General features: G+C 44.3%; 1 protein-coding gene across 8 annotated transcripts in view; it reads right to left on the minus strand.

Moving 5' to 3' along the window:
- EPS8 (EGFR pathway substrate 8, signaling adaptor) overlaps nt 1-14,750 on the minus strand; it is a 226,504-nt gene that overhangs the window by 105,450 nt on the left and 106,304 nt on the right. Inside the window, exon 1 of one of the 8 annotated variants that reach the window (XM_075897575.2) lies at nt 9,206-9,227. The exons of the other annotated variants lie outside the window; for them this stretch is intronic. The gene's annotated coding sequence lies outside the window, so the exon portion shown is untranslated. Of the gene's footprint in view, nt 1-9,205; nt 9,228-14,750 lie in introns of those variants that run through there. 8 annotated transcript variants of the gene reach the window in all.

The following is a 14,750-nucleotide window of genomic DNA, read 5'->3' on the forward strand; positions in this document are numbered from 1 at the left end:
ATGAGGGAATGGATTGCTCAGCAAGTTTGCAGGTGACAGTAAGCTAAGGGAAGAGGTAGAAACATTGGAGGGCAGGGATAGGGTCCAGAGTGACCTAGACAAACTGGAGGATTGGGTCAAAAGAAATCTGATGAGGTTCAACAAGGACAAGTGCAGAGTCCTGCACTTGGGACAGAAGAATCCCAAGCACTGTTACAGGCTGGTGACTGACTGGCTAAGCAGCAGATTGGCAGAAAAGGACGTGGAGATTACAGTGGATGAGAATCTGGATATGAGTCAACAGTGTGCCCTTGTAGCCAAGAAGGCTAATAGCATATTAAGGTGCATTAGGAGGAGCCCACAGATCTAGATAAGTGATTATTCACCTTTATTCTACACTGGTGAAGCCACATCTGGAGTATTGCGTCCAGTTCTGGGGCCCCCACTACAGAAAGGATGTGGACACACTGGAGAGGGTCCAGCAGAGGGCAACCAAAATGATTAGGGGGCTGGAGCACATGATCTCCGAGAAGAGTCTGAGGGATATGGGCTTGTTTAGTCTACAGAAGAGAACAGTGAGGGGGGATCTGATAGCAGCCTTTAACTACCTGAAGGGAGGTTCCCAAGAGGATGGAGAGAGGCTGTTCTCAGTAGAGATGGATGGCAGAACAAGGAGCAATGGTCTCAAGTTGATATTAGGAAAAACTATTTCACTAGAAAGGTAGTGAAGCACTGGAATGGGTTACGTAGGAAGGTGGTGGAATCTCCATCCCTAGAGGTTTTTAAATCCCGGCTTGACAAAGCCCTGGCTGGGATGATATAGTTGGAATTGGTCCTGCTTTGGGCAGAGGGCTGGACTTGATGACCTCCTAAGGTCTCCTCCAGCCTTAGGATTCTATGATACATTCACTGTGGGATCATCAATAGTGGCAAATTATACAGGCAGCAGAATTGGTCAGGTATTATTCCCAGGGCATTCACCTGAGATACGAGAGACCTCCCACCACCAACTTTTGGTACAGGTCCCTGTTGCGGCTGATTTAGTGCAGGGACTTCAAACTTGGTTTCTCCCCCACCCTGAGTGCCTGCAGTTGGCTATTCTGAGGTGCATGCATTTTCATACACAAAGAGAAAGACTGAAAGATCTGAGTTTTATCCTCAAATATTTTGAAAACTTTTTTCCTGAGATCAGAAGAACGGTTCCTGTCCAGCTCTAACAGGCAGCCTTAAAACATTAGCAAGTGTCCATGCGTAGCTGAGAAGCTAAGCAATCCTGTTGCTTAGCCATATACAGCAGCATAGTAAAAACTGCAAGCACAATGCCCATTTTAGGACAATGACAAGACTGATTAATTTATGCCTGCTAGTTCATCAGCACCTCTCAGCTACACTAGCACCGCAAGCACAAAGTGATTCCGCCTAGCTTGCAGCAGAGCTGGCATAAAATGGTATAAAGAACAGCTTTTGAAGTAGCTGCAGAAAAGCTGAGCTTAGGCGTGCTGGAGGCTAACTTTATCCGGCACAGATGAGGCCTACAGTGACACTCTCAGAATAAAACCACGTGATGTGAAGTGTCTTTAAGTGTGGCTTAAAAGTGCTTCAGGCTTACTACACATTTGCCAGGCTTTGGGCATATCTACAACACAAAGCTAAAAAGTATTTAAAACCTTAGCCTGGAGCATGGGTGGGTTACCTCTACGGAAACCGCCCTGATTAATGGAATGTCAAAGCAAGCTGCCCAAAGTCACCATTCACCAGCCAGGGAAGGTTCAAAACTGCTGATGATGTAAATGGGGTGATCTCTGAACGTACTTCCTAAAAAAGTCTGATCGGTGCCTGGTTCTAACAGACTCAGAGAGGAAAGCTGGTGTGGTTATTACACAGGACTAGGGGTTGCTTATGACACATTTTACAGTGGCACATACGGAGTTGTAGCACCACAGTGTAGATCAGAGGTCTCCAGTCTTTTTAAGCACAACATCACTTTTTAAATTAAGTCAATCCAGGATCCACCTCAAACCCAGATACCCTTGTCCTTCTTCTCTGCCCATTCTCGGAGATCCCACCCCTGAACATTCTGTGGCGATGTGGTACAGGGGTGGTAGTAAGTGGAAACGTTGACATTAGCCCCCTTCTCCCCCCACCCCACACACACTTTGACTTCCACACGTTACAGAGCACGCAGGAGGCTCCCAGAGGAGCAGCTCCAAGGCAGAGGACAGAAGAAGCATGGCAGGGGGGAGGGGCCGCTGAAGGGCCAGCTCTTGATAGCCTCCTGATCAAACCAGTAAGGATCATCTGTCAGAGGTTCCAGGATCTACTAGTAGATCCTGATCTACTGGTTGGTGACTACTGGTCTAGATACTTTCTATAAATGACAGAAGTGGTATTTCTGCCACTGAAGTTATTCACTCAGTCAACAGGCAGTAGCTATCTGTAGGGAAGACTTCTTCCACCAACTTAGCAGTGTCTACACTGAGGCTTAGGTCATCTTAACTACATTCCTCAGGGGTGAGAGTTCACACACACCAGGGACACAACTAGGTCAACCTAAGTAGACTAGGCCTCGGATGTAGAAGATTGGGATTCATCTTCCATCCCTGCCACACACTTCCTTTGGTGGGCTTGGGCAAGTCACCCAAACTAGCTGTGTCTCAAATTATCATCTAAAAATGGGGATAATATTACTTCCTTCATTTCACTTTGTCAGACAACATCTAGATAACACAGGTCAGTCAGTCCGTGTAAATTAAGCTGGCATATAGCTTCTGACCTTTGTACATTGCTCAAGAACACACATACTTGAGAACTTGTGTTAGCAATGCCCATGCTCACCATGTTCAAGTTGCCCCCATGACATTTTCTCCATCCCAAAATATGCACAGCCCAACATTTTTGTCAGGGCCCTTTTCAGTCCCTCCCATCTCTCTGATGGAAGCATGGGTCGTGCACAGTTCAGCACAGTTCTCGTGAGAATTGTGTTAACACAGCACACGTGACTCTCCTGTATTTGTTGAGCGTGAATTAGTACTACAATAACTAGCATTGTCATGAGCTGGGATCCTAGATTTTTTGCAAGAGAATTTTGGATTTTTTATGATTAAAAAAACCACATAAAAATCCATGCTTTTCCATGATTAAAATGAAACACTGAACTTCAATTTCCCTAATCATTATATATCAGTTGAACATGTTTTATTGATGTACATACCACTTTAAGCAAGTGTAAAGTCTATCAGTATCATTAATCATCATAATACAATAACATTTAAAAAATTGCAATTCGTATTTCTTACATATACCAAATGCTTCCATGTCTGTATTCATGCTCTTTGGCAGTTGTACAATGCTGGAAAGATCCAGTCATGGCGCATTGTGTGTGGTGGTTTTTTTTTTTTTAAACACTGCTGTTGGTGACCCTGCTGTTCCAGCCTCTTGTTTTCTTTTCTTTTCATTCAGTTTGTTTAGCTCTTTCCACGTGTTCTACAATTGTCTGCCTCTGAATGCAATCCATAGCCTTGCTGTATACAGTGCATTACTAACATGAAATTTGTCCTTGACAAACTCACTGACACCGCCTTTAGGGATTTTTTTTTAAAGTTTTCGGCATCTTTTCATAACCAATTACTCACATCTGGATTCTGAAATGAAATTTGAAGTGCAATAATATACAAATGCCTAAATGCTGCTGCGTAACCTCTATACACCAGAAGCAGTTTATTCGAGTATGTTTAGCTATGTAAATTTAAAGCGCATTTCAAAAAAAATCAGCCACATGAAAGGAGGTAGCATACATTGAACAAATGACACTGGTACTTTTAGTAAAATTTAGTTAACAGTTAATATTGGTTTTATTTTTGGTGACGAGGAAGTTCAAGACATGTTCGAGCACAGTAACTCATTGTTGCTGGACACCATGAAAAAAACAACAACTTGTAGCGACTGTTCCCGTCACAACTCCATACAGTGGATTGTTTCTTCTGGGCTTGAGGAACAAGACTGATGAGTGGAATCAGAATGTAATACAGGCTTAGGATGATAAGCAGTAGCTGTAGAACTTCCAGATGCAAATGACCATGTTCCTAGATCCATGCTCTGAGTTTGTCCCAGACCTCCATCATAGAGGCATACAATGAGACCGATATACGCAATGGAAAAAAAGCAAGAGGGGATCACACTTCGGAAGCTTGCAACACTGAATTGCTGTTACTCAGTGGGAAATCTGTTTAGAGCTAGGAAATCCATTGCTACCCAAGTGTATAAGGCCAGGAAGTCTCCTGCTACACGGAGCGGTGATGCTCAATAATATACAGAAAATAGTGCATGAACTTGCAGCAACAGGGTTCCCAAACTGCAGTGTGTTAATTGACAACACACATATCGCTGAGTACATCAATAGAAAGGGATACTTTTCCTTGTGTCTGCAAGGGCTCAGCACCCTTGATGATGCAGGCAGGTCAGGGAAAGTGCAGAATGCTCACATTTTTCAGAACACAGGACTTTTGAAAAAGCTGCAAGCAAGGATGTTTGTTCCTGAGTAGTGGATTACCACTGAGGATACTAAAATGCAAAAAGTAATCCTGCAAGACCTAGCCTATCCCTTGCTATCCCAGCTCATGACACCAAACACTGGCCAAGACAACAGCGCCAAGAAAAGATTCAGTGACCATCTCTGCAGATACAGAATGGCTACCGTGTGTGCTTTTGTAAACCAATAGATTAAATCTCAGAGAGGAAAAAAAGCATCCCCATCCTTACAGGTGCATGCTGCATACAGCATCATATCAGTAAGATGAAGGGGGTAAAGCTGCCACCATGGGAGACCATATGCTGAACCTGAACAGTCAGAAACAAGGGCTTTTAGAATAGCTATTTTATCAGTCAGTCAATCGCATTGTCTAATGCCTTTATGAAACTGTTTCTCTCTATGCACTTAGAATAAACATGGGTGGAACACTGTCTCCAACTTTGAATCCCTTAATTCTTGGTTTAAAGTAATAGATATGCTGAGCCTCCAACAGCACAACTTCATTGTGTGCAAAAGAAACAAGCAACAAAACTAAAATTCAAACAGATATGCAATTTTTTTGAAAAGCTGTTCCCGACACTGTAATGGGGATTTGAAAGCTAAGTTTTCCCAAGTAAAAATGGAAATAAATAAATTTTTTTGGTCCATGTATCTGAAGTGTAGTAGGTTATGAGTACACATACGCTGACTTGTGATTGGTGCACACATAGCTGGGGTTCTACCTGTTGTCCTCCAGCATGGAGTGGTGGAGGTAAGGATGGATGCCATTTTGACACATGGGATGTTGGACATGCAGAGAGCAGCGGTGATGATTTTCTCCAAGGTCACAAGGCTGACGAGTCCAGAGCCTTTGGACATGTAGGTCAGTAACGCTCTGCAGCATTTGAGCTTGTTGCTAAAGCAAACCATTCGTGTCCTGATGTATTTTCCAATGTGTCTCTCAGTCCTTTTGCCTCTGCTGAAGCAATCACTCTCTATTCTTGGCTCTTCTCAGAGTCACATTCACTTGGCCATCCAAACCCCATGTTCATGGTTTGAGACCAGAAAGTACTGGAGGATATGGCTTGTGAGACGTTTCCTCTTCTTTCTCCTCCTAATCTGGGTCAAGCATTCACCATGAATGGAAAGCGCACTTCTCAAGGCCACCACTCTGAACATTGTTGTTACAGCTGACAGACACATCATTAGATTTACAGTCACAACAGAAGATGGAAAATGCACAAAGCTCAGCTGGCACTAGCATCCAAAGCCACCTGGCCCTGGATACAGCTGCCTGGTTACCGATAGGGTGACAATCTTAGCACGGGATGGCATATGAAAGCCTCCTACTGACACGGATAAAAGTTTGATCGAAATGTCCCAAGAAGATAAAAAGGGACCATCCCTATTCAGATAAACCAAGTAATAAAGGCAAATAAAAAGTGGCTCTACCTGTTTGCTCTACGTCTCTCCACGCACAGGAAACTGCTCTGGTGTGGATTGCGTAACTCTTTCTGAATGAACCCCCGACCCTTGTATTCTCTGGCATTATCAGTAAAGCTATCAAAAGTCAACACCTTTGTTCTTTAAACTGGCAGAAGGGATAGGCTACTTTTCAGTGGGAAGGGAGGGGGACACAGGAGGAGAGTTATGGAAGAGAAAGGAGGGGATAGAAAAATTTCAAAATTGAAAATTGAACCAACAATGTATGTGTATATTTATCCAGGCTCCTTTCCCCTGCATCAGCAGCTCATCTGCACATGCATAGTTTCAAAGAATTTTGAGGCATGGTTGAGTCCTCCATTGAATGTCCTCCCTCCTCCTCTTCATTGCTCATAGCAGGACTCTCAGTCTCAGGCTCCTTCCAAGTGCCCAAAGTCACCAGTAGGATGCTGGAGGGGTCACTGCCTCACTCCCGGGAAGCCCTCTGCCATCCTACACTGCTGCCCCTGTATCAGAGCCAGCAGCACGGGGTGGCAGAGGGAACTGAGCCATGAGGGAAGCCAAATTAAAAATCAGATCCCTGCACAGATAGGGTTGCCAGATGGTTTGAACAAAAATACAGGACACACTTGACATTACATCACAATCTACATTACATCTTATTTATATTTATATTTTCTCAATTTGTTTCCCAAACAGAAAGCTCAAATACTGGACTGTCCAGTTCAAAACCGGATACCGGGCAACCCTATGCACAGACCAACTGCCCTGTGCTGCTCCCTCTAATACAGAGGCAGTAGTGCAGGGTAGCAGCAGCCTCTGTCCATGGAGAACTCGGGCCCACCATGGACAGAGGCTGCTTCGTGGCAGACTCCTTCCCCCCCATGCTGCTGCTTCTGATAAGAGGCAGCAGCATGGGGGCGGAGCGAGGGGAGGGGGGAAACAGGCAGCACCATGGAGCCAGTGCTGGGGGAACTGGCTTTTAAGCCAGCTCCTTCAGGTGGGTCCACGGAGCCGGCATGCATGGAGAGCCAAAAGCTAGCTACCTGTGTCTATCAGCTCCAGTCTGCTCCCATCACCCTCCACGCTGCTGCCTTTCAGAGGCAACAGCACAGGAGTGGAGGGTAGGCAGATCCATTCCTCTCTCCATCACTCACTGGAACCAGGTCATACACAAACAGTGGGAAAGGGACCCAGATCTACTATACTGGTACTAAGCATAAATACCAAACCCTGGGAGACAGGAGAATCTCAATCTTCACCTGCAATACAGAAGTACTGCTCAGTATTTTGAATAAGATGTATAATTTTATTTCCCCATAAGCTGCAAAGAAATGTTTGCCTGAAGTTTGATTCAATAGGAAATGCCCTGTGTAACTAGGAGGAAACCAAACTAAAAGGTTAAAGGCACTTGTCAGCAAGACTGAAACTAGGAGTGATACTTGGCATTAGCCATAAAATCTTTCTACTTTAAAGTTCATATATACCGGTAAATGGAGAAGAGCTACCAGTAATCTTGTTTAATATTAAAGCTGCCTCATTAGAATATGCTGTTTGTCTTTTGGTTTCTCCGGTGCCAAGTGACATGCAAATAAAGTAGCAAACATAAAATATTGTTAGACAATCTGAAAGTACTTGGGACCTCAACTTTTGGTTTACTTTTGATTTGTAAACCAAAAGAAGCTTTTATGTATTAAAAGTTGGGAGGGGGAGGCGGGAAATTCTCCATGAGGATTTTTTTTTTAAGAATTTGCAAACCCAAAAATAAAGTGAAAGTCTCAGTTTGAATTTACATGAGTTTGGAGTCCGGCTGCAGCAGCTAGGCCGCTAAGCTGGGCAGGCAGCTGTGGTACCAGGTTGGAGTCCTAGCCAGGGGCAGCCAGACTGCATACACCATGTTGGGAGGTACCTTCCTTGATCCAGCAAATCCCCTCGTTTGGGACCGGTCAGGTCCCAAGAGTGCTGGACAAGGAAGGTCCAACTTGCACTGATTTGCTGTATTTGCTAAGGAATCTTCTTAGCCAAGAAAACTCAGGCACATTCTTGGCAAAGTTTCACTAATGAACAAAGTGATAGCAGGGATTATAAATAGGGCCCATAAATCCTTGTGGTTTCAGAAAATAATTGAAAGTGTTACCCAGCTGCACCAGACTCAGAAACCAGGAGGCAAATAAAAAAAATATAACATTTATTATTAAAAATAACTACTAAGATAAATTGTGAATTTTTGGGCCTGACCCTTTTTTGAATACTTGGCGTTAGTTATACTGAATTTGATGTCATTGGAAGGGCAAGTGACTAACAAACTTTTATCTCAAAACCATGCTGGAATCTCTGATTAAACATGCAAGTTAAAAAACACAAAATTATTTCTTTGGGGTACTAATAACTTCAGATTTTTTGAAAAAAAATTTAAATTACATTTTCTTTTCAGTACTTATACCGCTTACTTCTGGCTTTTATCTCATCATTGGTTTACTTTCACATAGCTTGGCCCATGACTTTCAGTTTTGGTTATGGTAGCTTTCATTTAATCCCAGGCACAAACTCTATGTATCAGTCACTGCCTTATTCACACTTCACAGAAATGTTTTTAAATTTTATTTTTTAAAAGTTCTAACTCATATTTTAAAGATAACAGAAACATTGATGAACATTAGGCTTTGTGACACCTTTATATTTTCAAAATCTGTTAAAAAGTGGGTAGCTGAATAACCATGTAACCACTGAAAATCTCAGCAGTTACATGCAACCACAGCCTGAGGCGACAGCCAGCTCCCCGAAAGCAGTGCACAATGAAAGCCAGTTTATCTGGCTCCTGGCGCGTACCGACTCCCTCCTGCCAGTCCCACTCCCAGGGAGCCAGCTGCCACCCCGTGCTGTAGCCTCTGATACAGCAGCAGCAGCAGCATGGGGTAGGGTTGCCAGATGGTTTCACAAAAAATACCAAGCCTCATTCCCCCTCCCAAAAAGGGGGAGGAGATCAGGGCCCAAATGCAGTCACGAACCCTTTAATTCCTAGGTGCGTCACCCTCCCTCTGCCCCAGCCAGCGCGAGCTGTGCCACATGTCCTAAGCGGCCTTCTATGGGGTATTTTCTGAATTTTTTTTATTGAAAGCAATGCACAAATACCGGGGCTGTCCAGTTCAATACCCCAAAAGCACGAGTCTATGTAATATTAATGGTAACCAATAAGTCCAGGCTTATCTGTTAACCATTTAAACGGTTATACTTTTACATCCCTAGTATATACACATAGTAAGAGACAGTTCATACCTCAAACTGCTTACAGTGCAAGGCCCCAACTCAGGAAATCACTTTAAGAACATGCTTTCTTGAACTGGGGCCTAAACAGAAAAGACAACATGAGAACAGAAGCATTATCTCTGTTTTACAGATGGGTAGTGAGGCAGAAAGAAATTCATGGACTTGCTTAGGTCACACAGCCAGCCTGTGGCAATTAGGAGCTGACTCTAGATCACTTAAGTCACAGTTCAGGGGCTTAACCATCCATCTACAGTCATTGAGTAGCATGTTCCTTTTAGGTAAGATGTTTTGGAGAAGGTGGATGCAGAAAAGATTATGTCAATTTTATGGACAACTTAGTTAAAAATCTAATAAAAGAAACTCTGGATTAAAAGAGAATTCAGAGGACATTCTTCTCTAGGTAACATTTTAAATCTGGCTACACTGGAGACCTAAAATATATTTGTTGCTTTCCATGGCATCTTTTCTGAATAGTCCAAAGCTAATGTGCTGTAGGTTTGTGTGTGCATAGCTGCAGAAACATGAAGCAGATACTATAGTACAAACATTCAGTTGTTCAGGAAATACCACTTACCTAAAAATAAAAATATAGAAGATAACTATAGCATTCACCCAGTCTTAAAGATGAGGCAATAAAAATATCCTGTTCCTCCATCCATCTTCACAAAGAACAGCTGTGCTTACGTATGGAGCAAAGTTCCAAACACTTGCTCCTTTCATAAACATATCCTCCCTATCAGCACTACAATGAATTTAAAGGAGGAGGTCCAAACTAAGCAGTCTCAAAAGTTTTCCCAGCTAAGCAGTACACATTAAGCAGATGTCAATCTTCATTTCTCTCCCCCTCCCCCAGGAGCTTCCTTGCAAGTTAGGGGAAGATTTGCAGTTACTCCACCTTTATATTGTCTTCGCTCAGTGTTTTTTTTAAACCCTTTCCTTTTGCTTTTTCAACTTTATGTAACCTCCTCTCCTCCTTCCTCATACAAGGTTTCTTTTTCCTGTTTTATTTTTTCTCTGCCTTTTCCTTTAGTTACACATATTTATGATAGGCCTTCTCTAAAATGTGCAGTTAAAGTGGACTGTGTAGATCTTTATAAGAAGATTCTTCCATTCCTTTCTTACATGCTTTCATGAGTTGGATATACAGTCTCATTTAATTGGTTAACCAGTTAAATGTAATGTTTAACTGGTTAAAAGTGGGGGTCCACCTTGGGGGGGCACTCCAACCCAGCTGGGTTGAAATGACCCCCAGCTGTGGACAGAGGCTGCTTCAGCTGGGCTGCCGTGCCCTGCCCACCCATGACGGGCCCCATGGGGCTGTAGGGATATTGGATACTTGAATAGTTGTGTAACCATATGAATAATTGGTTACATGACTATTCTACAGTCCCCGGGGGTGGGGCCAACAGCCAGTGCGCTCTGGCTCTACTCTCAGGGTAGCCCTTGTCACCCCACGCTGCTGCAGAGCCAGGCGGGAGCTCAGTCTGCGAGAGGAGCCAATTTAAAAATCAGTTCCTCACGCAGACCTGCTGTTTACCGCCCTGCGCTGCTGCCTCGGATATGAGGCAGCAGCGGGGGGAGGGGAAGAGGGAGGACAGACGGTTCTGCAGGAGTTGATACATGCAGGGAACTGGCTTGAAAGCCGGTTCCCCATGTGTATCAGCTCCAGCCTGTCTCCCTCACCCTCTATCAGAAGCAGCAGCAGGAGGTTGGGGGCAAATGGCCAGGTGGATCTGATCCTCATGGGCTGCCTGCTTAAAGCCAGCGCTCTTCACTGGCTCCCACTCCCCTCCCCTTGCTGCCTCTGATATGAGGGGAGAGGAGTGTGTGGTCTTATCTCCATAAGTAGAGGAACATGGAGCAGGGCCTCCCTAGCCAACCTCAATCCCCAGGCATGTTTGTATGGGAGACAGTTCTTCAAATACCCCAGTCCCAAACCATTTAGGGCTTCATAAGTCATAACCAAAACCTTGAATTGTGCCTGGAAACCACCGGCATAATGTACTCTGTATGATGAGTATTAGTTAAAACATGAACAGCCGCATTCTGGGGCAGCTGAAGCTTCCAAAGACTCTTCAAAGGCAGCCCCATGCAGAGTGCATTAAAATAATCTATTAGTCGTTTACTTGACTATACACTAACATCCCTAGCTGGAACAGCCCCCTGCTCTCAGTGGGTGGGGAGCTGCTCTAACCCCCATCAGTTAACCACCATTCACATCCCTAGTTGGTGAGCAGTGAAATAGTTAATGCTGATATTTAAAGCATCATGATCGGGATCGGAATTAGCACTAATTGAAACGAATAGGGCATTTCACACTTCAGAGCTAATGTCTCAGGTTTTCTGTACACTCAGATAGACATGACTGCATTGGCTATCTATCAGTCACATTTTGAAGGTTTTCTTCATAATCAAAATCACTGGAGACTGAGGCTTCTTGTTTGTGGGTTTTTTTTTGTTTTCGGTTCCGAATAAAACAGAAACTGGGGAGGGGAGAACAACCGAGATCAGTCTGTGCCTCAGTTAATTTTTAGCATCCCACACTTCAGAAAACACTGGCCTGGGGATCCTGTACTTCTGTTTGGCTCTATGGGCCTATATTCACTTCAGAAGTTAGCACAAGTGAGAATGTGAAACAGCACTGGAGCGACACAGAGTGAATTTGATTAGCAGCACAGTGTGATTGGATTCGCAGCTGACCCGTTGTGCTAACTTGAGCTGGAGTTGCATCCCCACTGCATCAAGCGTCAGCAGCCTGCAGGTTTCGAACTGGTCCTGTGAGCTAAAGTAAATTTAAAGCACTATCACAATCCAGCTAGACAGAGTTTATGCATGTGAGAATCAAGATAGGACAAGATTCACTTTCTACCTCAAGCTAACTCTGCCATTTTTTGCTTAGTCATTTTTATATGAATGTAAAGGCACAGAGGATAGCTATATGCTTGATTCCCACTATCAAATCAATAATAACTTGGCAGCTAGCCTGGGAAAATATCTCCCTGAAATGTCACCTGTTGCACTGTTCAGCAATATATTTATTCTCTGCGGCAGTGCTAAGACTCTCTACAATGGCCATAGGATCGTAGGACTAGAGCAACAGTGAAAGTCATCTGCTCTGTCAGCATGGATCCAACAGCCACACACAAAGTAACTAGCTTTCCCTGAAGTTGCTCCACCTGCCCTGGTCAACCAATGAGCACCAAGAGTGTGTTAATGTTCCAGGGGCACTGACTGAACAGTGTTCTCACTGAAGAATTACCTCACCCCAACAATGAGGTTTTAAATGTGCCCCTTTGCTTTATTTAAAATATTTTTATCCTGCCTCTCTATTTAAAATATTTGAGGCGGCTTACAATTTTTAAAAAACACAACAAATAAATGTATATAAAGTAAAATACAAGACCACAAAGTGGAGGTCGGGGGGCATAAAACCTGCTAAAACCGCTCAAGAGGAGGGACACATGCACAACTAAACCCCAATAAAAGCACAGGTAAAAAGGGTGGCCTTGGCCTGGCGTCAAAACAGTGTCAATGTTGGCGCCCGGCAAATGTCCCAGGGAGAGAATTCCATAGCCTATGGGCGAAGGCTGAGAAGGCCCTGCTCCGAGCAGATGTCAACCGTATCTCCATAAGCAGAGGAACACGGAGCAGAACCTCCTCGGCCAACCTCAATCCCCGGGCAGGTTCATATGGATTAGGAGATGGTCCTTCAAATACCTCGGTCCCAACCCATTTAGGGCTTTATAAGTCATAACCAAGACCCAGAACACAGGCATAATGTGCTCCGTATAACGAGTATTAGCTAAAACACGAGCAGCCACATTCTGGACCAGTTGAAACTCTTCGAGGACTCTTCAAGGCAGCCCCACGTAGAATGCATTGCAATACTGTAATCCAATCGGGATGTGACACGAGCATGATTCACTGTAGCCAAGTTGTTCTTATTCCAGAAGGGTCGCAGTTGGCGGATCAGTCGAAGCTGCCCAAAAGCACTCCTGGCCACTGAAGAAATCTGATTTTCAAATGTTAAAAAAAGGTCCAGGATGACTCCCAAGCTGCATACCTGTTCTTTCATGGGGAATGTGACCCCATTCAGAACAGGTAACATACCTCATTCCGGGACAGATGGCTTCCTGATCCACAGGACCTCAGTCTTAATCTGGATTCAGATTCAGCCTATTCGACCTCCTCCAGTTCATCACTGCCTCCAGACACTGGTTCAGATTGATCACTACCCACACCTGGCTCCAATGTCACAGAGAAACAGAGTTAGGTGTCATCTGCATTTTGATAGCACCGTCCTCTAAATCTCCTTATGACCTCTCCCAGTGGTTTCATATATATATATATATATATATATATATATATATATATATATATATATATATATCAAACAGAATAGGGGGACAAGATGGAACCTTGCAGGATTCTGTAGCACAATCACCACCGCGTCAAACAGCAGCCCCCAAGCTCCACCTTACGAAAGCATCCTGACAGGTCGGACTAGAACCACTGTAAGACAGTGCCTCCAATACCCAACTCCACCAGGTGCTCCAAAAGGCTATCATGATTGATGGCATCAAAAGCTGCCGGGAGATCCAAGAGAATTAACAGGGATGCACTCCTCCTATCTCTCTCTCGGTGTAGGTTGTCTATCAGGGCAACCAAGGCAGTTTCTGTTCCAAAACCAGGCCTGAAGCCAGACTGAAAGATAATTGGTTTCTTCCAAGAAAGCTTAGAGTTGCAATGCCACTGTCCGCTCGAGTACCTTGCCCAACAAAGTGACTGGACGATAGTTATTCACATCACATGGGTCCAGGGAAGGCTTCTTAAGGAACGGTTTTATCATCACCTCTTTCAATGTGGAAGATCTAAAAGATGCATTAATAATCCCCTGGATCCAACCAGTCATCCCTTCTCGGCTCGATTTAATAAGCCATGAAGGGCAGCGGTCAAGCAAGCAGATGGTTAGTTGCACTCCTCCAAGCACCTTGACCATATCCTTGGACTGCAAGAGCTGGAACTGATCCAAAGAAAAATGACTGGACGGTACGCTCAACACATTCCGTACCCCGCTTACATGACAGCCAGAGTCCAAATTATATAGACAGATGATGACAATGGAAACAGACGTTATCCCTTGAGTGCCGTAGGAGAGCTATGGCTCAGAAGCAATTCATTAGATGGTTACATTAGAAACGAAGAATGAAGAGGTTACTGAATCATTTGGGCCACAAGCTCGATTACCTTCTTATTCGGAGTAGGAGTAGCAGTTGACTAACCATTTAACCAATAAGTGATTGCTTATTGGTTAGCGGTCCCGGGTAATCACAACATTCCCTTCCCCTATCAAACCCTCCTTTCGCCCCCACATGCACTGCATTTTAAACTCAGACCGGCAGGCTGGATTCGTCTCAGCCCACCAGTCTGAGTTTTCAATGAAAAGCAAGCAGGGGAGCCACTCGCCACCTCACACTGCTGCCCCTGTATCAGAGGCAGCAGTATGGGGCAGCAGGTGGGAGCCAGTCTGTGCGGAGAGCCCATCTGCTACCCC

This window comes from Pelodiscus sinensis, chromosome 1 (genome assembly GCF_052426305.1).
Source record: "Pelodiscus sinensis isolate ZL-2025 chromosome 1, ASM5242630v1, whole genome shotgun sequence".
NCBI lineage: Eukaryota > Metazoa > Chordata > Testudines > Trionychidae > Pelodiscus > Pelodiscus sinensis.